Source organism: Balaenoptera borealis (assembly GCF_965194805.1).
Source record: "Balaenoptera borealis genome assembly, chromosome: 5".
NCBI lineage: Eukaryota > Metazoa > Chordata > Mammalia > Artiodactyla > Balaenopteridae > Balaenoptera > Balaenoptera borealis.
The window spans coordinates 47,695,810-47,722,479 of NC_138862.1; the positions used below are offsets into that span (position 1 = coordinate 47,695,810).

The window sequence follows — 26,670 nt, forward strand, 5'->3', positions numbered from 1 at the left end:
GTTTTAAATTTGTGGCACTCCTTAATTACACTGGGAATGGGCTGATTATAGAGGATGTAATTACAGCTTTGCAGTATTGTTATACAGAAGCTAAAATAGGATGGAATACCTGAAGAATTGAACTAAAGGACTTGTCATGGATGAAAAGTTATAAATATTTGTTTTCTGATCAAGCATAGAGAATTTATAATATTTTAATATATCTTTTCTACTAGGAATGAGTTAACTATCCAATGCATGTCTTTAATTCTTGCCACAGAACTTTCTTTTTAAAGTTGTTTAGGATTTGAGAGGACATTTTACTAGGAAGTTAACTTGGGGTATTCTTCTTGGAAATAGAGTCCTTTTTGAGATTCTAATCCACTCTTCTGTAATTACACTACACAAGAGGAACGTGTTTAAAATAATTGTATAATGTAAGAACTTTCAAACTTTTTTATGGGGAGGATCCACTTTTAGTTTTTCCTGTTTTGAGAACCTGACAGGCTGGCCCAAGGGCTGTGGCCTGTGAAATTCTGAAGAAGCTGGTCTGGATGCCGGGGTGGGGTGGTTGATGATCTCATCCACAGTCTTGGCAAGAGGCTTGCCCATGGCTTCTGGCTCTGTCCCACTCCCTATTTGAGACACATGGGAACCTGAGAAGAGAAGCACGGTGGCTCCCTCCTGAAAGGTAGTGGGACTTCACAACCCAGTGGCAGCATCCATGGGTAAACTGCTTTGGTGGTGAAGTGGTTACAGAAACTTTGGCAAAGTGCTTCTTCCTCCCACCTTAGCATTAGAATGGTATTTAACAGTACTGCAGTGAAATATTTTCCCCTCTCTACATCACAGTTCTTAGAATTTTATTAGAGAACAGTTTCACAAAAACTTTTCAGGATTTTTCAACTTATTAAATAATACCATGTGCTATTTCATTTTCATGAGAAGAAGGTATGTTTTCTTAGGATACGAAGGAGGGAAGACTGTTTGAAGTATAATGAAAAGAACATTAAAATTGAATGGTCATCAGTGAATCTTGGCATTGCCATAACTGGCAAAAAAGATTTTGAAGATGCTTCGGTTTCCGTTGTGTTCAGTGTTTTCAGCAGCAAGCATGATGCATCTTTTTCAGCATGGTGCAAGTTCATTTATCTTTTTCATGGTTTCTGAAAATTGGCTGGTATCCCCATCTGTTTCCAAGCCCCATCTTACACAGTTAGACACGTGAAACTGACAATTGGAATACATTTGCTCTCAGCATTTCCTTACTACTTGTTTCCTAACAACCTGCTGTTGCCCTGGACCAGTCCCATGAGCACACCTTAGGACAGTCAACAGGCTAGTCAGGTAAAGCCTTTCAGGGAGGAAAATAGGAATTTATATGCAGAAAGAGTTATACCCCCAACCATCAACCAGTGTGAATCCAGGATAGGAGGGAGGCCCTGATGGAACCTTTCCAGAGCCCGTAGGGTGCTTGTAATGCTATTACACATTGCAGGGTTGTGATGTATGTATGAGAGAGAGAGAGAAAAAAAAAAGAGAGAGACAGAGACACTGGTTATGCTACTGAATTGGAATCAGCACTTCTTCTGGTATGGTGACTGGGTTTATCCTAAATCATTCACTATTTCTTGCCTTATATCCAGAAGCATTTTGAAGGATAAAGTTTGAGGTTAATTTATAGTCTTGAAGAAAGGTGTTTCTTTGTAAAGTTAGCTGGTCTTACAAGATTTGAAGCTGCAAGCCTGGCCTGTTGTGCACAGTGCCCTAAACAAGGAAGCTAATTGCCACAATGCTAATTACTAATGCAGGGATATATATATTTATGTGAGTATATAATACAAGTGTGTGTGTTTATGTGTATATACACACACATAGTCGACTATGTTATTTTTTTTCTTTCAAATATTTATTTGAATGCTTTTAGCAAATATTTGCTGAGTGTTGACTGCATTTTAGTTATTTGAGGTCCACAATCACTTATCTAGAATTTCCAAAGCCAAATGTTTCCAAAATTCTAGAGTTTTCAAATTTTAGAAGGGCAGTAAGGAGCATTCACCATATATTACATAACAGCTTCAGTAAGGCCTGTGGCACCACCTCCTAAGTAAACCTCTGAATACTTCTACAGTGAACCATGTGAATAGTTACACTAAGTGGGATAATTAAGATAATAAATAACCTCACATCCATTCAGGTTTTGCTGCCAAATGAGTTCAGATAAGAAGTTTTGCTGCCACAATTTAGCAAAAACTTTATGTAGTTTTTAGATCTTTGAAATTGCAGACAAGGGATTGTGGACGTGTACAATGAGGGTATAGACTTGGTATCTTTTGGTAAGAAGGGTGTGGAGTTTGAGGGTCCTAAGGCAGCTTCCTTCTTCAGTAGGATTGGGTTTTAAACCAAACAGTAACAATTTTCTGTCTCCATTATTTTTCTTTGCATATTAACAGGCTCTAGGCATTGATGCTGACTGACTTTATATGCTAATACAGATTATCATTGACTCTGGTTTTGCTAGTAACAGCAGATAAGTGATTTTGAGAGCTTTTAACCAGGGTACTCATAATCTTGAAAGCAGCATAGACCTTGGGATGTCCAGATATGAAATTCTTCCCCTCAGAACTGTGAGGTCAAATTATTGCTCCTTTTCCCATGAATAGTTCCAATTAATATGCGTTTGTGACTTTTCCAATTAATATGTTTGTATAATCTATGCTAGGGTTTCTTCAACGTCAGCACTATTGACATTTTGGGCCAACTGATTCTTTATGGTGGAGGGCCTTGTAAGATGTTTAGCAGCATCCTTGGTCTCTACTCAGGAGATGCTCGTAACATCTCCCCAGTTGTGACAACCAAAAATATCTCCAGACATTGGCCAGTATCTTCTGGGGGTGCAGCATCACCCCCAGTTGAGAACCACTGATCTACGCCTGTGTTCGTGTTGTGTGTGTGTTTATACACGTGTATATGCCAGTCTGTCATTAGAAGTTAGACTCTTTATGGTCCTGCCTGACTCATCTTTCCCACCTGAGTTACATATACACCTGGTGATTGTATCGTCTCTGCTCAGAGCCTGTTCTCTACCAGTGCTTCTCACAGTTTAAGGTTCATTTGAATCACCTGGGAATCTTGTTAAATGGCAGATTCCAATTTTGTACGCAGGGGATGGGCCTCAAAGTTTGCATTACAGCATGTTCCCAGGTGATGCCAGGACTGACTAAAGCTTTACTATGTATGTGTCAGATGTTTTCTGGAAATGGTATTCTGGCTCAATATTAACTCAGCCAATTGTTCATCATTGATAATACCCCAAATTGTCGGCATAGCATATATTTCTGACCTACAGGGCCATCCATTTTTCTCACAGAGAACATCAGGTAGGACTAATCTAAAATCTGTCATCATTACTGGAAAAAATGACTTAAAATGCATATCATAGGTGTTCGATTAGTAGCTAAATTTTCACCTTAAAAAAGGCAGTAAATAACTTTAGTTCTAGCCCAAAGACTAAAATTATTTGAGACTATATAATAGCTACCATTCTTTTAATGCCAGTGATGTGCTGCCAAGCACTGATCTAAGTCAGTAGTACAGCTATTGCTTCTAATTCCCAGGTGAGGCTATAGGGTTTGAGATTATTCTCTATTTTACAGCCATGAAAATTGAGGGTCAGAAAGATCAGGAAGGGGCAGACAGAGCCTGTTCTCTTTCCCCATACTACATTGCCTCTCCAACAAAGAACACAAACTAGTTCATGGACCTGGTCCACATCTGAAGTGTCTTTCTCAAGGAACACTCTGTGTGTTAGAGAAACTTATCAGCCTAAAGAAAAATTCTCATTTATCATTGTGCTTGCATTCTTTTTAGTTCATATCTCACAGAGCAGTGGTTTTCAAATGTTTGCTCCTATCTCCTAAAATAATTTTCTATTATGTACAATTAATTTGTTCCTGTAAAGAGTAATTATAGCACTTTCTTTTAGCAAATGCTGTCTTTTTTACTTATTGAGGTATAATTGAAAAATAAAATTATAAGATATTTAAAGTATGCAGTGTGATGATTTGATATACATATATATGAATATGAAAGGATTCCCACCAAGTTAATAGTTCCATTACCTCACATGTTCACCTTTTTTGTGTGTGTAAGAACACTTATGTTCTATTCTCTCAGCAAATTTCAATTATAAAATACAGTATTATCAACTGTAATCACCGTGTTATACATGATAACCTCAGACTGTATTCATCTTATAACTATAGTTTTACCAGCCCCTCCCTATTTCCCCCATTCCCCCAGTCCCCGGCAACCACCATTCTACTCTCTTTCTGAGTTCAACTTTTTTTTTAGATTCCACATTTAAGTAATACCATGCACTGTTTGTCTGTCTCTGCCTGGCTTATTTCACTTTGCATAATGCCCTCTAGGTTCATCCATGTTATTGCAAATGGCAGGATTTCCTTCTTTTTAAAGGCTGAATAATATTCCACCATATATATACACGTGTGTGTGTGTGTATTCCCACACATATATGTGTGTGTACACACATGTAAATGTATATATGTACTGTAGATGTATAATGTATTATATATAACACTTATATGTATACATTATATATAAATATACTTTTACATACATTGTATAAAAGATACTTTACATATATTTACGTATATGCATTTGTATATGTAATGCATTTACATATTTATATATGTAAAATACATTTGTATATATGCACACATACACGCCACATTTTCTTTACCCATTCATCCGTTGTCAGACACTCAGACTGTTTCCATACCTTGGCTATTGTGAATAATTCTGCAGTGAACATGGGAGTACAGATGTCTCTTCAAGATAGTGATTTCATTTCCTTGGGATATATACCAAAGGATCACATGGTAGTTCTATTTTTAATTTCTTGAGAAACCTCTACACTGTTTTCTGTAGTGGCTATACCAGTTTACATTCCCATCTGCAGTGTGCAGCAGTTCCCTTTTCTCCACATCCTCCCTAGCATTTGTTATCTATTGTCTTTTTGATAATAGACATCCTCACAGATGTGAGATGATATCTCATTGTGGTTTTGATCTGCATTTCCCTGATGATTAGTGATGTGGAGTGCCTTTTCATATACCTGTTGGCCATTTGTATGTCTTCTTTGGAAAAATGTCTGTTTAGGTCCTTTGCCCATTTTTTAATTCGGTTATTTGAATTTTCTGCTTTGAGTTGTATGAGTTCTTTGTATATTTTGGATAATAACCCCTTATCAGTTATATGTGGTTTGCAAATATTGTCTCCCATTCCATAGGATACCTTTTCATTTTGTTCGTGGTTTCCTCTGCTGTGCAGAAGCTCTTTTTAGTTTGATGTAGTCCTATCTGCTTATTTTTACTTCTGTTACCTTTGCTTTTGGTGTCAAATTCAAAACATCATTGCCAAGACCAGTGTCAGGGAGCTTCCCCCTATATTTTTTTTCTAGGACTTTTAGTTTCAGGTCTTAGGTTCAAATCTTTAATCCATTTTGAGTTGATTTTTGTGTATAATGTAGGACAGGAGTCCAATTTCATTTTTTTGCATGTGAATATCCTGTTTTTCCAGCACCAGTTATTGAAGAGACTATCCTTTCCCCCTTGTATATTCTTGGCTCCTTTGTTGAAAATTAATTGACCATATATGGATGGGTTTATGTCTGGGCTCTCTTTTGTGTTTCACTGGTCTCTGTGTCTTTTTTTATGCCAATACCAACTGTTTTGATTATTATAGGCTTCTAGTATAGTTTGAAATCAGGACATGTGATGCCTCCAGCTTTGTTCTTTATCAAGATTGCTTTGGCTATTCAGGGTCTTTTGTGGTTCCATGTACATTTTAGGATTGTATTTTCTATTTCTGTGAAAAATTACATTGGAATTTTGATAGGAATTACATTGAATCTGTAGATCATTTGGATAGTATGGACATTTTAACAATATTAATTCTTCCAATCCATGAACATGGAACATCAGTCCATTTATCTGTGTCTTCTTCATTTTATTTCATCAATGTCTTATAGTTTTACTATACAGATCTTTTACTTCCTTGGTTAAATTTATTCCTAAGTATTTTATTCATTTTGATGTTATTGTAAATGGAATTGTTTTCTTAATTCTCTTTCGGTAATTTGTTCTAAAAGAATTTTTTTTAACTAAGTACGCCTTCACACATTTTAAAGCTGGCATCTAGAATTTTTTATTCAAGGTTTAAATAATTGCAAAAGATATATATTAACGTCTGCCATATAATCTAAAAGTCATCACTGGCAAACCAGTCAACCAAATCAGACATTCAGGAAAAGTCTGGCTTCATTTTTCAACTTAAGTAAAAGTGTAAATACACATCCCTCTGGTAACCATTTCACTTCTAGAAGAGATGAGGAACAAGAGCTTATTACCCGGGACTTCCCTGGTGGCACAGTGGTTAAGAATCCGCCTGCCAATGCAGGGGACATGGGTTTGATCCCTGGTCCAGGAAGATCCCACATGCCACGGAGCAGCTAAGCCCGTGCGCCACGACTACTGAGCCTGCACTCTATGGCCCACGTGCCACAGCTACTGAAGCCCCTGCACCTAGAGCCTGTGCCGTGCTCTGCAACAAGAGGAGCCACTGCAATGAGAAGCCTGTGTATCGCAAGGAAAAGTAGCCCCTGCTCACCGAACATAGAGAAAGCCCACGCGCAGCAACGAAGACCCAAGGCAGCCAAAAAATAAATAAATAAATAAAAATTAAAAAAAACAAAAACAAAAAACTTATTACCCTGAGTTGTCCCCAGATGAAATAACAGGCACTGTTATTTGCCTATATCCATCCAGTGGTTGGTTCTGAAGCTGCTGCTGCTCTGCTCTCATGGGACTCTATCAGGAGTATTTCTAGAGTTGTCCCTTTGTCTGTGCCCCAGAGGGGTTTCCAACCCAGGAAGATACAATGTAAGAAGATCTTACATTAATTTGGTAAGACTTTGTTAAGTAAGAAGAAGACTCTTTTGAAAGGGTTGTTAGAAAAGGAAACTTGTAGAGCACAAGCACTTTTCTTCTGGCAGAAAGCATGTGTGTGAATTGCGGATGTAGACATTGATTCCCTGAAAGCTCTCCATGCTTATACCTCTGGAAATTCTTTGTGTACCCACAAGAGTATGTGTACTCCAGTTTGAAGAATACTGTCTTGGAGTACTCATATTCATGTTCAAGTACTGACATGAGAGGATTATAGGAACATTCACTGAATCCTGTCCAATAAAAACAGGTTGTAGAAGCTGGTTTTATGTACACAAATGTGAGGTAGTTAAATCCAAACTGGCTTACAGCAGTGGCTTATAACAGCTCTTCTTTAAAGTTTCTATTATGGCTCGGAACTGTCATAACTTACTGTAGTTTATCACTATTATTCTATGCAATGCCAGCTCCTTGTTTTTTCAAAAATAATCACGTATGTCATCTTGAGCATTCTTTGGTACTAATCATAATGCTGGTTCCTTATTACAAAGTATACATTCAGAGCATCTTTTCAGTTTTTATTTACACACACGTCAGCACACATGTGTGACTGTATTTTATCTCCTCTAAGTAAGACACTGTTAGTAATATGCACCATATAACACACATAATGAAACAGATGGTGTGTCTAAATGCTATAATGCCAGTCATACCCATAATAACTTATATATAATTCTCATCACTTTTGATTTGTGTTTTATTTATGTACATTACAATCAACACTACTAAAATATAAGCTTCTTAAGAACAGGACACATGTCTGATTCATTTGTGTCTTTTATATTGTCTACTACAAAGCCCTTACATGTAGAAGGTACCACATGAATGGCTTTTTGAATGAATGAATGAACATTTTCCTGTGGGAAATACTGTAGTATTGTCCTAACTAATTTTATTCATTTTTAAAAGAAGGTGCTCTGGTGTTTACCATGTGCCTGGTTTTAGGTATTTAAGAAAATTAGGTGTAAATGGTTTTCCCGTTGGTGTTCTCCAAGTACACTGGCCTCTGGAAAGAACTGAGACTGTTCTTCCTTCTTCGGATCCCTGCATTAGAACTGTATGTGCTTGCTTGTTTGAGGAGAAGGGAGATGGGTGGTAAATGTCCACATCCTAGCCCCCCACTCTCCTTTGGTTATTTCATCTCTGCAAACAAAGGAGTGGTCCTTTTTATTTTTTCCTCAGAGCCAGAGCTCTACTGGACAAATATGTTTGTTTATTACACAAGCAACATTACATCAACAACAATGAAACTGAAAAGGAAATATTCACCTATGGTCTGACCACCCTAACACATCAATTATGTTTCTACTTTTCCAGATCCGTTCCCAGTTTTTCATACAACCGGCCCATATAAATAAGCTTAGCATGATTATCAAGCAATAAAACCACAAGCCATTAATGGCATTGTGTTGTTTCTGGTAGCTATAGAAATCAACCTATAAGTAGTGAACAACTTCAGAGTCAGCTTAGTTTCTCACCTGTCATCTTTTAGAGGACAAATACCCACTGTATTTACTATGTGGATCTTGAATTTAAAGTTTCTGATGTTATGAATATGGCAACACTTTTGTTCATTTAATTTGCAAACAACAAAGAATATAATACTGGGGCTATACTGAGATGAACAGGGAGGTTTCCTGTTCTCCAGAGTTTGTAGGCTTTTGGGAAAGAATGAGCAGATAATTTCAGTGCAACTCAGTAAAGCCTCCAGAGTAGTGGTTCTCAAACTTTTTGGTCTCATGATTCCTTTATGCTCTTAAAAAAATCATTGAGGACTCTAAAGAGCTTTTGATGATGTGGGTTATGTCTATCAGTATTTATAGTATTAGAGATTCAGACCAAGATATTTTAAAGTATTTATATGTTTATTCATTAAAAATAATAAACCCACTATATGTTAACATAAATAAGATGTTTTTATGAAAAATAACTTTTTCTAACCCAATAACTTAGTGGGAAGGGCTGTTTTATATTTCTGCAAACTCTAATGCCTGGCTTAATTGAAGGCAGCTGGATTCTCAAATCTGTTTCACACATTCCATCAGCTGTAAGAGCAATGACGTCACCACATGTCATGTAGCCTTTGGAAAACTCCTTTTATGCTTGTGAGGGAATGAATGAAAAAGATAGCGTTATTATGAAAATAGCTTTGACCTCATAGACCTCTTGAAAGGGGCCATAGTTTGAGAATCACTGTTCATCTTGAGGATAGACAGTTGAAGCATAAATGGCAAATATGTCTTTCTCTGGAAAAGTCTCTGATTTAGGCTGTCACCTTCTTCAGGCTGTTACTGAGTGAGCCCTTCACTTCATACTGATGAAGTCCCCAGATTCACTGGCCTACTCACTGCTTTAGTGTTTACGTTGTTAATAAAACTAGTTGCTCCCCATCATAGATAGATGGAAGATTCCCTGCCTTCAAATGCCTCTTTCGTAGTTTTTAGAAAAATCCTAAGTGACAAAACTGCCTCCATAAGACATCGTGTTTTGTTTGAAACCACAATTTGAAATAAGGGCATGGAAACCACTGAGTGACCTGGTTCTTAAATGGGTTCATTCACAGTGCTGTGCAGGTCGGCAGACATTTAATTCATTTCAGACTTTTATGAGGCAATTACAGTGAGCACCTACTATGTGCAAAGTACTGTGCCTGTTATTTATCAGTTTACCTTTTTCTGTTAAAACCTGCCTGTATACTTGCAGACCTTACTCTGGTCATAACTTATAATAGTTTCCCATCAACAACCAAACAGTGTGATGATACCAAGTCCTGTTTGGTCTTTTCTTAAGATATATGAAATAGTGTATCTCTCATTCTAGTCCTAACTGTGTAACTTCACCTCGATGGGCCTCAATTCCTATATTTGCTTTCATTCTTCCAGCACTAGTTTAATACATTACTTTTTCTTCTTGATTTAACATGTTAATTAATAAGCAGAAAACTACATACAATGCTTTATTCATTTTTATATCTGCTCTCATGGCTAGACTTTGATAGTCTGATTATAATGATATCCCACTATATATCTTTAAGCAATTTTTATCTAATATGTAATTTTAATTGTTGCATTGCATTGATAGCAGCCATGTTTATGGTTAAATAACCACAGAATTCTAAGCAGTTTGCAGAGTAATTACATGGAATTTGTTAGAAAGCTTCCTTAGGTTGAGATAGGTTTTTGGTAATCAAGCCTGTAATTTATGTTTCCTTGCTCTACTCTCTGCTTTTTCAATGGGACTTTTCACTGTTTAGTCTAATTTTTAGGAGCACTCATAAAAATAGCTATGACTAGTCTTTTTTATTCTATGTATGCTGCTTCCTTTTATTTCTCTCACAAGTTAAAGGTTTTTTTTAAAAAATTACAGCTACAGCATACCATAGTCATAATGTAATGCTTGATTCATTTGACTTGGTCAGCAAGATCTAGAAGAACAGTAACACTTTTTTTGGCATCTGCTAGCCAAGTATGAGTATAAATCTGTGTCTGCTTTATGTCCTTGTTACTGAAGATACTGTCATCATCATTGAGATCATTTAGAGACACCATAAATGGGTCCAGGTCCAGAAAACTGGGTTGCTGTTTTCCTTCACTGTTTGAAACAAGAATTAGGGCATGAAGTGATGGAGAAGGCTTTAGCTGGTGTCAGAGGAATATACAGTAAAAATGGGGGTGAATCAGAACTCTTCAACATCTGAACAATCTTGTTTGGCTCCCCAGGGGTCAGAGGAAGTGAATTAATAAGATGCAGATCATCAGTGACCTACTAATTATAAGGAGGTTGGGAGCTTTTAGCAGAGAAACCTAAGGATCCTAAGAGGAGCTTATGAAATTCTCAGATTGAGCAGAGGGACCAGGATTGGTACAAATCTTTTTTTAAAAAGAAGGAAGGGCTTCCCTGGTGGCGCAGCGGTTGAGAATCTGCCTGCCAATGCAGGGGACACGGGTTCGAGCCCTGGTCTGGGAAGATCCCACATGCCGCGGAGCAACTAGGCCCGTGAGCCACAACTGCTGAGCCTGCGCGTCTGGAGCCTGTGCTCCGCAACAAGAGAGGCCGCGATAGTGAGAGGCCCGCGCACCGCGATGAAGAGTGGCCCCCGCTTGCCGCAACTAGAGAAAGCCCTCGCACAGAAACAAAGATCCAACACAGCCAAAAATAAATTAATTAATTAATTTAAAAAAAAAAAGAAGGAAAAAGAGCAAAGAAACTGAGATAAAGCGTCTCCTAGAAAGAAAAACTGCTGAAAGGCAAGGTTTCAGAACTAGAAAAAGGTCAGTCTAAGAGCTCACAGGCACCGAGCTTGGGGAGTAAGGCTACAAGGAGAATATTTTCATTTTGAGACCATGGAATCTGGGCTAGGAGACTCTGCACACTCCATTCAAAGGGCCAGGTGGAGACTTAAAAAGGTGCTCAGTCTAGGCCCAGGAGAGGAAATCAGAACTAACAAGGGAGTGACAATAAGGACAGCATGTGTAAATTTGGACCACGATAATTACTTAGAGCCTGAATTATATGTTGTTACTTCTTCAGTGCTGTATTGTCAGTTAAGGAACTTTCTAGAAAGAACTATTTGATGATGGATGTTCATTGAATACCACTAAGCTTATGCTTCCTTGTCCCCCATTTTAATTTTTCGTATTAAAAAGTATCTACTCAGATCGATTTGTCTTTTTGCCATTTACTGAAATAGATTCCTTGCTTTGAATATATTATAGCTATCATGAAGAAACTTAAAAAAAAAAAAATTACTGTGAGTATACTACTACACTAAAGAGCCTACTCACTTTTCTTTTCATGTTCTTCTCCCCGCTTCCCCACTCTGACCCCTCAGATCAGTGTTTTAACATTTTTTTCTTTTCCAGACTTTCCATTTTGATTGCTACTACACCAAAAAAACAAACAAAGGAAAAAAAACTAGCCTGTCTTTCAACAGATTGAGACTTCAGGTCCTCGGCAGACTGGAAGTTTCATCTCCCTGATCCATCAAGGCCTACCTAGGCCTCCCACAGACATGGTGCCTTCCCCGGCTGCCTGGGAGAAGTATTCAAAAAGCCACCCAGCATGTGGTACCTTGGATTGTCACAGATTGAGCGTGCTCCTATATTCCTGAGAGCACCTTGCCTTGTACATGGCATGCAGAGCCGCCTTTAAGTTTAAGTTGATGGTAATGATGATATTGGGCTTGTTCCCAGGTTCCTAACATTTTGACTGTTTATCATTCTTTCCATTCCTTCCTCCCCCTCTCTGTGGTTGACTTGGTACTCTTTGTGATCTGTGTTCTTCTGTATCATATTTGTTTGCTCCACCATGGTAGCCTTCTTTAGGATAGGAATGATGTCCTCTCTACTGCCTATTCCCTGCTGCCCCAGCAGTAGATGGCAGTAAACAGTGCAGGTGACTGGGTGACAAGGGCCAGGCAGGATGACTGACAGGGAACAAGTACGCTCACCAGCACCGAGGCACAAATGGGAAAGAGGCAATAGAATACTGTGGGGGGCAGGGTAGTGCTGGGGGAGAAATTCAGATTTTGGAGTTCAATTTTCAGACCTGAGTCTTGGCTTCCCCACTCTACCTAGTGTGACTGAGCAAGCAATTTAACCTCTACAAATCTCATTTTCTTCATCTGTAGAATGGGGATAATACTGGAACCTCCCTCATAATAGTGCTGTTCCTAGGATCAAGTAAAATAATCTATACAAAAGCTCCTAGCATAGTGCCTGGCACAATACGTATCAGTTACCACTAGAAGTAGGAAACTGCACCGATGATGACAGTATAGAAGAACATCTCAGCCACAGTGGGATGCCTCATGTAATGGTCACCTGGGAGAGACAGAGTCCGAATTCACACTAGAATGAAAGATATTACTCCATAATCTATTTACTGTGATCTAGCTTCAGGCCATTCATGGATCTTTTCAGCCATGCACATGGTTTGCTATACTGATTATCATTGGTAGGCCCGGGTTTCTCGGCTTCGGCAGTACTGACATCCTGGGCTGGATGACTCCTTGGTGTGCGGACTGCCCTGTGCATTGCAGGGTGCTTAGCAGCACCCCTGGCCTCTACCCACTAGATGCCAGAAGTAACTCAGTACCCCCGGCTGTGTTGTGACAATCAAACAATGTCTCCCAACATTGCGGAAAACCTGGGGGGGAAATGTCGCCTCTGGTTGTAACCACCACTTTAGGGCATAGTTGATTTTTTGGAAAACTTCTGTTAGCTCTCTTTGTGTTAGTTGTCTCTGACATTCATAACTCTTCACTGTTTGCTGCTCAAATATATTTGGGATCAGTACTTCCCATTCCTCTTTTGTTCACAGATCTACACCACAGCTCTTCTCCCTTCCTGGAAGAGAACGTGCTTTGAATGTGTATTATCCTGTGAAATGCCAGCATATCACAACGGATACTAATAGCTGATTCTCCCAAAGCCTCTTTGATGTTCTGCTCCTCTTTCTCCTGTTCTTTGTTCCTTGCGTGTAAACGTGCAGTAACGTTCTCTGCTGAGATAATATGCTCCTAGACTTGTCTGCCTGGGGACTCAGAGGTGGGGTGGGCTGACGGATGCAGTCTCTTTCTGTATGTGCTACTGCTGGGCTTAGTTTCCATAGTGGAAAATGTGGAGAAGACTATTGAGGATATTTTATAATGTTTTTTGAACATTTCAGAAAAAAATACAAATAACAGGTTGAGGGATACCCAAATTATCTGAGAAAAGTTATTTGAGGTTTTCATACTGTTGTATACTTAACTTTTTAATTATACAAAGTTTACTTTGCTCAGTTTTAACTCTTCAAGAAAGTCTGAATTTCAGTCTTGGATTTCAGATTAGCATACCTAAATATATACGTCTCCAAATATGTATATTAAAAGGTATAGGGTCCTACCTCATCCTTCATGTGCCAGTTCCTCTTCCCCAACCTATAACCACTGATACTAGTTTCTTACATGTACTTCCATAGTGTCTTTATGAGTAAATAAGCAAATACAAATAAAGATTCTTAGTCTCTCCCTTTTTTATACAAAAAATAGCTTACTATAAACTCTCTTTATCCTTCACCTTGATTTTTGCAGTGAAACGTTTTCTTGGAGATTTTTTTTTTTTAAGATTTTTTTGATGTGGACCGTTTTTAAAGTCTTTATTGAATTTGTTACAATATTGGTTCTGTTTTATGTTTTCTGGTTTTTTGGCCCCAAGGCATGTGCGATCTTAGCTCCCCGACCAGGGACCGAACCCACACCCCCTGCATTGGAAGGCGAAGTCTTAACCGCTGGACCGCCAAGGAAGTCCCAGAGATCTTTCTATTAGATCAGTGTTCTTAAGCAGGGACAGGAAAAGGGAATAAAAGTTAACATGGCTGCTAAATAAATCTTTACAACTTCATGCTTAAATAATTAAAATTTACAGGATTTTTGAGATGAAGTAACATAGAGAAACAGGAGTCATATACTTTTGCTGTTTTGAATTTTTAATATTAAGATAAATTGTAATAGTAATGTTATTTGATTATAATTTTATAACAACACCTTAACTGATGTATATCTGTTTTTATAATGTGTGTGTGTAGCATCTGCATTTTCTTAGTTAAGAAACTGAAGCCCAGGAAGACTAAATAATACCATTGTTATGGTAGCCCTGGTACCAGAACACAGACTCCAATTCCCAGTTGCTATCAGTGTGGGATTTAGTTTATAGTGAAAAAGAAACAAGCATACTGAGGGTCTACTCTGTGCCACTTGATCTTACTTAATCCTTAAAACAACCTGACGAGGTAAGTATTATTCCTATTTTACAGATGAGGGTAAGGACCAAAAAACTAAAATTTAGAGAGGTTAAATAACTACCAAATAGCACAAATAACCAAACCAGAATAAAAATTCACTGTCTACAAAGCATGTGTTCTTTTAGCTTAACCAGTTTACATGCTAGAAAGCCCAGAGTACTGACCTCAGAAGAGTTTCCTCTTTCTCCCATCTCATGCTTTTAGTATCAATTTGTTAATTCATTCCTGCACTCTAGGTCCCTATCCCGTTGACTCCCTGACCCCTCCTACCTTTGCTCAGTCTGCTCCAGTCATACCAGTTTCCCTGTTGCTTCTTGAAAACAGCAGGGCCTGTGGCTTTTGTACTGGCTGCCTTCCCAGGGAGCCACTGGACTCTCTCCCCTAGTTCATGTAGTACCACCTGGCATACTATATTTTACTTACTTGATCATTGGCTGTCTCTCCTACTAGAATGTAAACTTCATGTGAGTAGGGAGGTAGGTGTGGGTGTGTTGTGTGTGTGTGTGTGTGTGTGTGTGTGTGTTTTATTCAGTGACAGGTCAAGCAGTTGTCTGTTTTATTCAGTGCTAGATTTCTAGCTCAAGAACAGTGCCCAGTATTTGCTTGGTAGTCAATAAGTATTTGTTAAATATTTGAACAAATACCTATTCTACTTTTGAACTAGGTACCATGTTAGGGTATAAGTGTGTGACTGTAAGCAAAAGACACATAGTACAGTCACCCTCTGTATCTTCAGATGCAGAACCCATAGATAGGGAGGGCTGACTGTACTATATCATTTTACATGAGAGACTTGAGCATCTGTGGATTTTGGTATCTGTGGGAGTCCTGGAACCAATCCCCCTTGGATACTGAAGGATGACTGTAAGTATTCAATAGTTCCTTTCCTCTATAGTCATTGAATAACAGTTATCATTTATTGAGGAATTATTATATGCCATGTACCATGCTAGTCCCGGAAACAGTCATAAGAAGCAAGTACAGCAAGTCCCCGACATATGAACCTTCAAGTTGCAAACTTTCAAAGACATGAATGTGCATTCCATCAGTGTCAGGCATGAGTGAAACTGCAGCTTGCCCTCCTTCTCCTATTGCTGATGATCCTTCAGCTCTACCATCACCCACCTCCTCTCCCTCCTCCAGTCAGTAACTCTTCTTGCCTGTTCACTCGATGCCAGCCCCTACATGCCAGCTGTTGTGCTCTACTACTGTACTTTTCAAGGTACTGTACTGTAAGATTAAAAATGTTTTCTTTATTTTTTATGTTTTTTATGTACATATTATTTGTGTGAAAAGTATTACAATCTATTACAGTACAGTACTATATAGCTGATTGTGTTAGTTGGCTACCTAGGCTAACTTTGTTGGACTTACGAACCAACTGGATTTATGAACAAGCTCTCGGAACAGAACTCGTTCGTATGTAGGGGACTTACTGTATTATTATTCTCATTTTACAGAAAAGCAGTTTCTCACCACCATGACATACATCCACACCTTCTACCTCATATATCTCATATACCATCCTCTCCAGTGAATTTGTGTGTTGTAATATTCTGCCTGTGAAAGGCACAGAAAATCACTACCACTTGCAATCCGCTGTTTTGACACTGTATTTTCTGTAGGTTCATGGCTACTTTAAGCTTGATCATGAGATATTAGCAAATATTCTCTTAATCACTGTAATAATAAAACAAGTTTAGTCATTTGGCATAAATTCATGATTATTTTTGGATGGTTTAAAAAATTGTGACTTTGCCAGTAATAACATCTCATGTTCCCTAGAGGAGGTGGGTTTGTCATAAATACCATTTCCGTAGAACATTTCAAGGAACTTAAAGTTCTCGGAAAGTATTTTTAGCAGGCAGCCTTTTCTCAGACAGACTTCAAGGGCATAATGCTGTATACCCTTAAAAGTGTGTGTTGTATGTGTTTTATTAAGAATATTTGTATGTATTTCTTATTGCAAAATCCATTTATATTTAGATGTTCCTTTTGTATCTTAGTGGATTGAGGAAAACAGAAATAGATTCTTTAGAAAAGCATTCTGATGTAGCTACACAATTTTGTTTTTTATCTCCTTTCATCCTTTTTTTTCTCTTCCCAGATCACAGGTTATTTTCATTCAGATATTGCAAATAGATATTTTGGAGGATTAGTATAATTCCTTTCTCTTAACACTTATTCTTTGGTAGGTTGTTTTTCTTTCTTTTATTCTTTCTTTTTTAAAAAGTTACAAAGAATATATCCTTTTCCAAATCTTACTCTGAGCCAAAAGAAAAAAAAATTTTTTTAAGCCCCTAGTTCCTGTAAGTCTTTTTTTAAAAAAGGCTTAACTCTTTTATTTGGCCTTCATACTTTAATTCACTGGTGTTCAGTTTGTAGATTTAACATAAAAAGCCAAAGCAGGGAGCAATCGTGTGCCAGAGTAGATGAGTTCACTGGTTTTCACCTCCCTGTCGTCTGGCTGCCTGCACAGAGGCAGCGGCTAACATGGTATGCTTGGGAAACCAAACGTTTCCTAACTTGTTAGTGGGAAATTTAGACTTCAGAAACTTAGAAACCACAACAACAGAGGCTTATGTTTTATGTTTTATTGTGACTACTGAAGTCACACAACTTGCCATGAGAAACAGGCTAGATAGGAGTCCAAAGAGCATAAAATGCGAAACATTTTGATCCCTAGAGAACTTCCTTCTTTTTCCCCTTCCATTTCAGCTATAGCAAATCAGTAAATAAGGAGGGCAAAGGAAGTAGAACATTTAATACCATTAAACAGTATTTGGAGGTCGAGGCAGTTGGAAGATGAAGGTTGATGTTTGGCCTGACTGCCTGCTGAGCAAACAGTGAGATCCTGAACCACAGTGAACATCCTCCATCCACCCGTACTCACTTTTCCTAGTTCCTGAGGGTGATTGGTTTCTGTCTCCTAAATGATGTTTTGGAGAACTAGAGTTTGGGCCATATGTAAAATTTAATTACAGATAGGCGGGAAAGTTTTATTCTAAAATCTGTTGGAATGTAACTGACCATTTTTCTTGTGGTCTTTGCATGTCCTCTTGCATACATTTTAAAAATTAAAAATTATTTTGGTCACCTAACCTTGTTTAATTTTCCCTAACAAACAGTTCAGAGCATTTAGGTTACATTTTCCTTTTCTGCCACTTCTGAGCACTGAGAAGATAGAAAGCATGAACACAGAGTTTGATCCTATTTTCTCTCTCTAAGTTGGGTTCTTCTAAGATGAATGTGTTCTAGAGAATTTTTAGCTTGTGTAGTTAGGGGCAATTCCATCTTAAGATGTTACAGTGGTCTGAAACAGTCCTGCTAGTGGTGAGAGCAGTGACTTAATATTTTACTTCCCTTGGCCCTGGGCCTGTCTGCAGCTGATTTTGTCCCTGCGCAAAAGTTTTACCCATTTAGTTATGTTTATCAGTATGAGAAATTCTGTTTGGAAAAAAATTGATGAAAAGGCTATATAGTATACCTTGTGTATGTGCTATATGAATACCCATCCATTTTTGCCCTGACCATATCTTACTTTTGAATTTTAATTAATTTTAAGATTTGAATTTTGAGAGAGGGCAAACTATTTCACGTTTGCAGTAGTTGAAAAAAGCGTTGTTGAAAAAAGCACTGACTTCAGTCTCCCTCACTTTTAAAGTTTACTCATTCACAGCTAAAAACAAAGAAAAAAAGCAAAACCCCGATTCTCAAGCAACAGAAAAGCCACTTTCAGAAGAGCCATGTATTCAATGGACAGGGAATGTTGGACCAAAATCTGCCGTTGACTTAACTCTATGACCTTGCCTCATCTACCTGTTACCTCAGCTGCAACATGGGGAAAGCAATACAATTTTGTCTCTAAGGTTTACAAAGCCTTTAATGATCCTCAAATCTCAGTTCCAGAGGATAAAAACCACTACCAACCTTTAAAGTCCTTTCCCTCCCTTCTTTCCTATATAGCACTATATACAAATTCACATGTCAAGAATGTATATTCCATTCTATCAGAAGAGATTTTATGACTCGTCAAGTCTCAGTGGTTCATAACTATACAGGAACCTTCATTGGAATTTCATGGGATTCAGATTTATTTTTGGTTCTTTATATGTCAAGCATTTGTTGTAGTTCAAGATTATAAGTGTGCTGTAAAAGTACAGAAGTAAATCTTTTGAGTGTCTGACACTTAAAATGTTATGCTAAATTGAAAGTATAATTAAACTGAAAAATGAACACCTGGGAAGAAGTATTTGACTAGTAGTTTCTGAAAGGAAATCTTCATTGTCTGTGGCTAGGATCTAATATAAGCTATTTAGCCCATGTTGTAAGATTTGTCTCACCTATTTGTTTTATATGTGTGCCTCTCCAGCATGGTAGGACTTTCCAGGTAAAACAGGGAGATTCCAGGCCAGCTTTTAAGCCTTTTGCTCTCCTTGGTCCTTTGCTCAGTAACTTGTTTTTTATTTCAGTTGACTAAGACTTCTTTAGGAAAGCTCATGTGGGTTTCTCATAGGAGGGATTCCTTTCTAGCAGGGAAATCAGGATAAAGGATAACCTCACTTTTCAGAGTGGCTGAAGTTAAGTACTAGAGACATGGATTTTCTCCAATAAGCTTAATCCTGAGTTCTTAACTCTCCAATAAGCTTAAACATGAGTTCTTTGGGACTGCATCCTACAAAGCACCTCCTCTTTGGCCCTGAGACAGCCCCTTGTGCCTCAGCCTGGAGGAACCCAATAGCACCAGATGATGATGGAGCATCATTCTTAGGGGCAGACTGGCTTAATATCTAGAAGAGCAGTAGATCCCATTTACTGAGTGTCTGCTGTGGGTCCTGCATTGTGCCAACTGCTTTATCATCACTTTTAATCTTCACTTTAAGGACTGAAATAACTGTGGAAGTCCAGGTTGTTCTAAAGGCCAAATAATGGAATTTAAAATCAGACTTTGGGTGTTCTGATGCTGGATCAAGCCTTCTTTCTCTTTTTCCCTCAGATTCCCTTTTCACAGTAGACTTCCAAGGGATAAATCTGCCATCATTTTTTGGAATGCTACATTTACATTTCACTTTCCATCTTTTCCATGATTGTTCCCTAACTTGTCTAACCCTGGCTGGTTCCCCTTTTGAGTTCCCACAGCCCTTACAGTTTTGTGACACAAATACTCTCTATTGTTTTATACCACTTTCTAATTTGTTATATCAGTTTTGCTCTTGAACTAACTATAACCTCCTTAAAGAATCTGATACCTCTGTATCCTCCACATGGGTCTGAACTTGGTACATACTTGATGACCAAATGATTTGAGAGGTGAGAAGACCCATTTCTTAGGGGAACATAACTCCCTCTTAGGCTGAATGATGCCTACAGTTCTCAGAATTTACTCTAATTATTATGAGAGCTGAAGAAGGAGAAGTAGAGTTTTGTTCCTCCTGTTCTTGTCACTTTTGAGGAGGGAGAACCATTCAGTGAAGTGAATTCACCTGGAGACAAATTTAAATAAGTCCAGATGGGGGTAAACTAGCCAGAGAATCTTAACTTACCCTGTGATTCTTTGCATCTTTGCTCAGCCCAGTGAACTTTATGAGAAGACTCTTGTGAGGCATAATTTTAGGGGAGATGAGTAGAACCCCAGTCATTTAACAAAGTTGTTCTCATCTTTATCTAAAAGACCTCAGTCTGCTCCATATAGGCAGTTGTATGATAATACTGAACCTCAAACATAATGTGTTTCTTTTAATAAAAAGAGTGTTTAATTCTCTTGATAATAAATGAATTGATATTATTTTTAAAGAACAGATAATCTTCTCATTTGCAGCAAAGGATTACTTTATACAGAACTCCACAGTGATTCACCTCCTCTGCCATTCCCAATTAACTGACTAACAAGCCAAGGCTAAGGGACTTGCACAGTATCTCACTGCAGGCCATTTGTCTTCAGCAGGAAGGAACTTTCCCATGCGCTCCCCAAGCTCTTAGGCTAAGCAGCTCCATCCTTTTCTTCAAATGTAACAACAGCAGTCACTTAAGTCTTGTCAGACCAAATGTGATGAATATTTTACATTCCTCTTATAATTTCTGCTCAGAGATTTGTTTTTGTTTTGATTCACTTAAAAGAGAATTTTAAAAAGAGAGAGAAAATTTAGTTCACCTTTAAACTTTTGTTCCAAGACTGGTGGGCCATGAGATACGATAAATCTGGCAGATTTACTCCTGTCAGAGTCACCCATCTTGAAGGTCTGAGCTCATCTTTTTTTTTTTTTTTTTTTTTCTGAGCTCATCTTTGCGGCTGCTCTTGGTAGGATGATTTGGAGCTCTCACAGGCTCAAGGGCTATAGTTATGTGAATTTTGCCTCTGGCTTAAGAGTGGACTTTTTCCTCACATTCTTCCCATTTTCTTTAGCTGACTTGTCTCTCTAATGATAGGATCAGTAGCTTATATTTTTATATAGTCTTTGACTCTACGTGATCAGAGTTCCCTCAGGGGTTATTGTGCACTATTCTATCCTTACCCAACATTGAGAGATACTTACAGTGGATGACAGTGTTCCTGTTTTTTGGGTTAATGGAAGCCAAGGCTATAGGAGGCTTACGCAGAGAATGGATGGCAGAGCCAAGAAGAGTAGAACTTGATTTACGAACCATTATTCCTACTCTTTAGTCTTAGCATTGAGGTAACACTATTTGTCCATATCAATTTAGTGTCACTAGTAAACAAGCTTGGAGACTGACTACATTTGCGTTGTATTTTTTTAAAAAAACAGTCCCACATTGTTTATCTTTATTTTTATGTACAGCTGACCTGTATTATCTATCTTGCTTTATCAGTTCATTAAAAAAGAGCCTGAACAGGACAGTGATCAATGATTGAAACCACTGTGCAAGAGCTGCTGATGATCTTAGCCCTTGTCATCAACACAGTAGGTGTAGCTGTGTTAGGGACATGGTGTGGTGTGTGGAGAACTTAGTTGCTGGGCTTGTTGTCCTGCCTTGTACTTATAGCACAGTGTCTGGTAGACACTCAGTTAACTCCTTATCAGCACTCATTGGTGCTGATAAGGAGTTACAAGCCCTAGGCTGGCTTCACAGGTTGACACTGGCGTTACCTAACTTTGAAACTATAGAAAAATTATTCCTTTTCTGTAAAACCTGGCAGATGAATTGACTACCCACAGAAACTTTGGAATCAAAGTATATACTTGGGAAAGGGCAATCTGCTAATTTCTAGTTATTGCAAGGACAAACTGTTTGGACCCCATGAGTGCAATTCCCAGGCGTTCAGCTGAGGCACAGAAATTAGGGAAAAACAGGGGAATACCCTTCATTCAGGACAAAAACACTGCACTCTGCTCTTTCATATTTTGCTTCCCCTCCATTCCTTGCCCCGGGGCAATTCACCTGGTACTCTTTCACCATCTTTATTCTCATTATTTTGGGAGGACATTAAAGTGAGGTAGATGGAGGTGGGTAGACAGAGAAGCATCTGACTTGAAGTCTGCCTACACAACATGTACTGTATAGTAAAAGCAGATTTCACTGCCTCGACTTCATCTGAGCCTAATTTGTTTTCTGGTTTTTGTGTTTTATATGTCAATTCTATGTGGTTACTTCAAATAGTGGCAGAGACTTGTTTTGAGCTCCTGAACAAAATCTAGAAGAAGGGGCCCTTCCTAACCCACTGTTTCCAGAAATACTCTTTTCTTACCAAATAAGAAGCTTCCAGGGTGTAATTTGTTCATATATTTATCCAGTACCCTTCCTGGCCTGGTGACATACCTACTAACTATAGCTAGGTCTTTTTCCAGGTGCTAGGGATAAAGTTGGTAGCAAAACTGACCCTCAAGGAGTTTACAGTCCAGGAGACAGACAATAAACAAGCAGTTAATGTATAATTTAATGTCATGTAGCAATGCATGGTATGAAGGAAAGTAAAGCAGGTAAGTATCTCCAGGAGCTTATAGCCCACAGTGACTTCCTCTAAAGTTTTTGGGAGGGTTGTTTTAAAGGCACTGAGTCACTGAGTTTTGAAAGGGAACCTACTAGCTGGGGAGGTCTAGGGAATGCAGAATGCGTATAGTTGGAAGATGCTGCGAAGAGGTCACTTGTCAAGTTAGTGGATCAGACGTAAATGGCTTTAACTATAACTATAGAGCATACACTCTTTGCAGGGCACCTCTCAGCTTTTAGGCAGAGTGAGCTTTGCCGCCCAGAGGACCTTTAAGTACATTTATTATTTGTTTTCTTTGTCCTCCCTTTATCACCTCCCTTCCATTGTAGCCTGGTTGAACTGTATTGATTTTCACCTCCCTCCTTTCCCTTTGTCTTCTTACTGCTTGTACTTATTAACAAGAACTTTGAACCTTTCTACTTTCTTTTTTTTTAATGGGTTTTATATCCAAATTAACACCTACAGTACCAAGGCTTCTTCTGGGGCTTCTGTTCTCATCTTTTCCTACCATTAATTTAAGGAGAAACCAAAGACTACAGCCTAAGAATGCAGGGGGCCCTGGCTCTGCCTTTGAGTAGCTCTGTGTCACTGAGGTAAGTCACACTGTAGACATCAGTTTCTTCTGCAAGGTGAGGCATTTGGCTCAGATGGCCTCCAGGGCCTCTTCCAGCTATAAAGTTCTGTGGACATTCCCTGTCAGGTCTGTGTCCGTGTGTGTGTGTGTACACTCTCTGGGGCCTGGGGCATCCCACTGTCCATAAAGAACTTACCAAGGCACTTCTCAAACTCACATCTGTGGGACTGAGTGTTTGCTATTCTGACATAATATACACTCTTTTACTGATGATGACTGTGCTCTAGGCTAGAATCAGTAGTTACCATAAACCGAAACAAGGTGTTTGCACCTCTACCTGTCCCAATGATGGCTACACTTACCTACTTACTCCTGCACGTACCTCCTCACCCATCCCCCCACACACAAATGTATCATTTCCTAAGCTAGTCATTAAAAAATTATAATTGTATCTTTAAGAGTTAATCTTATTTTGGAACCAGTAGGGCGTAGGAATGTGAGGATGGTCAGACTGGAGAAAAAATGCTGCTAATGTTTTATCCTCTGTTCTTGGGCTCAGAATGAAAACTGCTGCTGTCCTATCTAATCTGCTAAATTAGAATCTCATGGAACAAGCATGAAAAGGGAGTCCTTCTCCCATATCTGAAAAAGAACCAAGCAACTTTCCTTGGAGAGCCTTCCCCACTTTTATTTGCCCAAAGCTTTCCCAGTCAGAGGTAATGTTAGTGCAGAAGAAGGCCAGGGAGAGAGAATCTCAACTCTGTTTTTAAGAAGAGGAATGTAGGAGGGCTTAGAACAGTGTTGGTGATGATCTGCTAGGAATTAGTGTACCTCACACTTGAAGTACAAACTGACTGGCCAGAGGAATTTCTAAAAGTCTTTGCAGCACACATTAAACATAAGTGATTGAGTTGGTGGCCCTAGTGATGGCAAAGGCAGCCATAGAGATATTTCTTTGAAAGTTTGTGATGCTTGCTGAATATGCAGAGTCTCTTCATCTTTAAATCCTTATTTAAACATAATTTACCGAAACTAAATCAGTTTATATTGAAGCTAAATTCACAGTCAAATGCGAATTAACTAAACTCTAAAAATCATTTAAAATTGATGATATGCCCAAGAGGATAAGGTGTGTTAGATTTTTCAAAGATAATGACTGGCTGTATGACTGGCTGTGTGGGTAACAGATCTCAGTTCTTGAAGCAGGTTGAGACCAATATTGCTTTACATCCTTTGATTATTACTTTACAATATCCAGTCTTTTATAAACAGTTCTCTTCCTGCCCCGCTTCCTTTTTCCCTTTAATACGAGGCTGTATTTTTTTTTTCTCTATTCACCTTGTAAAAGCATTCACTTTGCCCTGAAGCACTAGATATAGACAGAACATGACCTAAGAACAATTAATGGAATTTTGTTCTTCTCCCCCATTTTCACTTTTTTTACCTCAAAATCCATTTATTGCCAGAGGCACTTTTTTGGAGGTAGCAGCCTTTTGAGAAAGCAGATTAATGGGAATTGCAAGTGGACTTGAAAATTGAGAAGCTCTAAGCTTATTTGTATTTTCATATTGACTGTTACTATAGACTCCATCACAACATTAGGAAAATATCACAGAAATACCAGGGCTTAACGGGTAAGGTTAATCACCATAGAAAGGTAAATGAATTTATTAATTATAAAATTAATATGTGCTTTATCTGGAGATGTAAAAATGCACATTCATTCAATCCAAAACATTTTTTCCATCATGTAAATTATCCCAAGGACTAAGAAATGCTCACTAAGAAAGCCCACTGTGAGATAATGTATCCACAATAAATCTTTTTTAACTTTCAGTTTTAAAAGGGGTTTTAATGGGTGATTGTTCTTTGAACTATGCTTTAAGTTAATAGATGGAAAAAAGTGTGGACTGTTGAAGTGTGTCACTTACAATTTTGTTTTAAAATTGATACTTGCCTGTTTTACAAAAATAAAATGCAGACTCTGGGAAACAGCTGTTAGGGCTTTGATAGAGGTTATGATTTTCAACAGTTGAGCTGTAGTTTATGGTACAGATGGTACTTTGGGTATAGCTGAAACAATAATTGATGGTTTCTGTTTCCCTCCTCCTCTATTAGATTCAAAAGAGTGGAATACCTTTTTCCCAAGACAGGAATTTTTTCAGTTTCCAATTACAGCCTATATCAAATAAACAACTTTTCTATTGCATAGTCTGTACTTCTCCACAGTAACCTGGGTGTTGCCCCCTCTCTTCTCATTATGGTAGGCTTCCTTAGATTTGAAATAATAGTTTTGAGGAAATGCTACTTCTCAGTACTAACCTGCAGTTTATAAAGCCTATCTTCAGGCCAAGTAACATATAATTTTTCTTTTAGAATGCTAAAACCAAAGCCTTGCATTGCTTCAAACAAAATTAGCAAATAAAACAAAACTCCTGTGAAGCAAAAATGACAGGCACTAATGTCATATACTTTAAAAAACTCAACCACAGGAATTACTAGAAATACAGATATATCCCGAATTTTGAGCAAGTAGAAAACTATGTTTCAAATGATAAGTAAAACATAGAGACTATTTTAAAAGGGAAATAATTCTTTCACACATTTTTTTCTTAAGTTTGTTTTACAACATATGTTCAGACCAAATAAAGTTTGAGTGATAAATCATTTTTTCATCTCCTATTCCAGTGTTTTAAATTTGACATAGCATATTTTGTTTTTAATTCCTCTGCTGATTTTTATTCTGAAAAGTAAAGTAAAATATGTAGATTTTCGGCATCTGCCAGTGGTTCAATTATCATACTGTAAGGGTTCGTTTATAGCAATAGTCTATTCAGGGTTTAGACGTAACGAATTATGGTTCAAAACGCCACTGATTAACAGAATTCTTGTATAGGCTTTACCTTTTAAATTAGTATTTCTACATAATAAACTATTGTCCAACATGTTACTGTAGAGGAACTAGCTTTATCTTTAATTTGCATTGCAGTTTGTCATTTACCCACTGACTGGAGTTGAAGTAAAAAGAACTCAAAACTGTGAGTTACTTTCTTGTACTCATTAACATTTGCTTTTAAGACAGAATAGCGTTTGTAGGATTTTTTGAAGCTTAAAAAGTGCTTTACTTTTTAAGTTAGATTCATCCTAATTACAAGATGTGTTCCTAACAGGGGTTTTCTAGTCTTTTATATGAAGATTTACGAAAGAGGGAGGGCATTGGGGGGGGGGGTTTAGAAATCCACTACCTTGTGGTAGTGTTTCGCAGTGTGCTCTTGTAAGACTTAAAGGAGTTTGAGTCCTAGGAGAGATAAGATCAGGAGATAGAGTTGTTGTAGTACAATATACTCTCCCCACCC

General features: G+C 38.1%; 2 protein-coding genes across 9 annotated transcripts in view; one reads left to right on the forward strand and one right to left on the reverse strand.

Moving 5' to 3' along the window:
• The window catches only part of CMSS1 (cms1 ribosomal small subunit homolog), a 393,486-nt gene that overhangs the window by 29,741 nt on the left and 337,075 nt on the right, over nt 1-26,670 (forward strand). The window lies entirely within an intron of this gene.
• Nucleotides 1-26,670, reverse strand: part of FILIP1L (filamin A interacting protein 1 like) — a 121,913-nt gene that overhangs the window by 23,191 nt on the left and 72,052 nt on the right. The gene's annotated exons all lie outside the window — the stretch shown is intronic.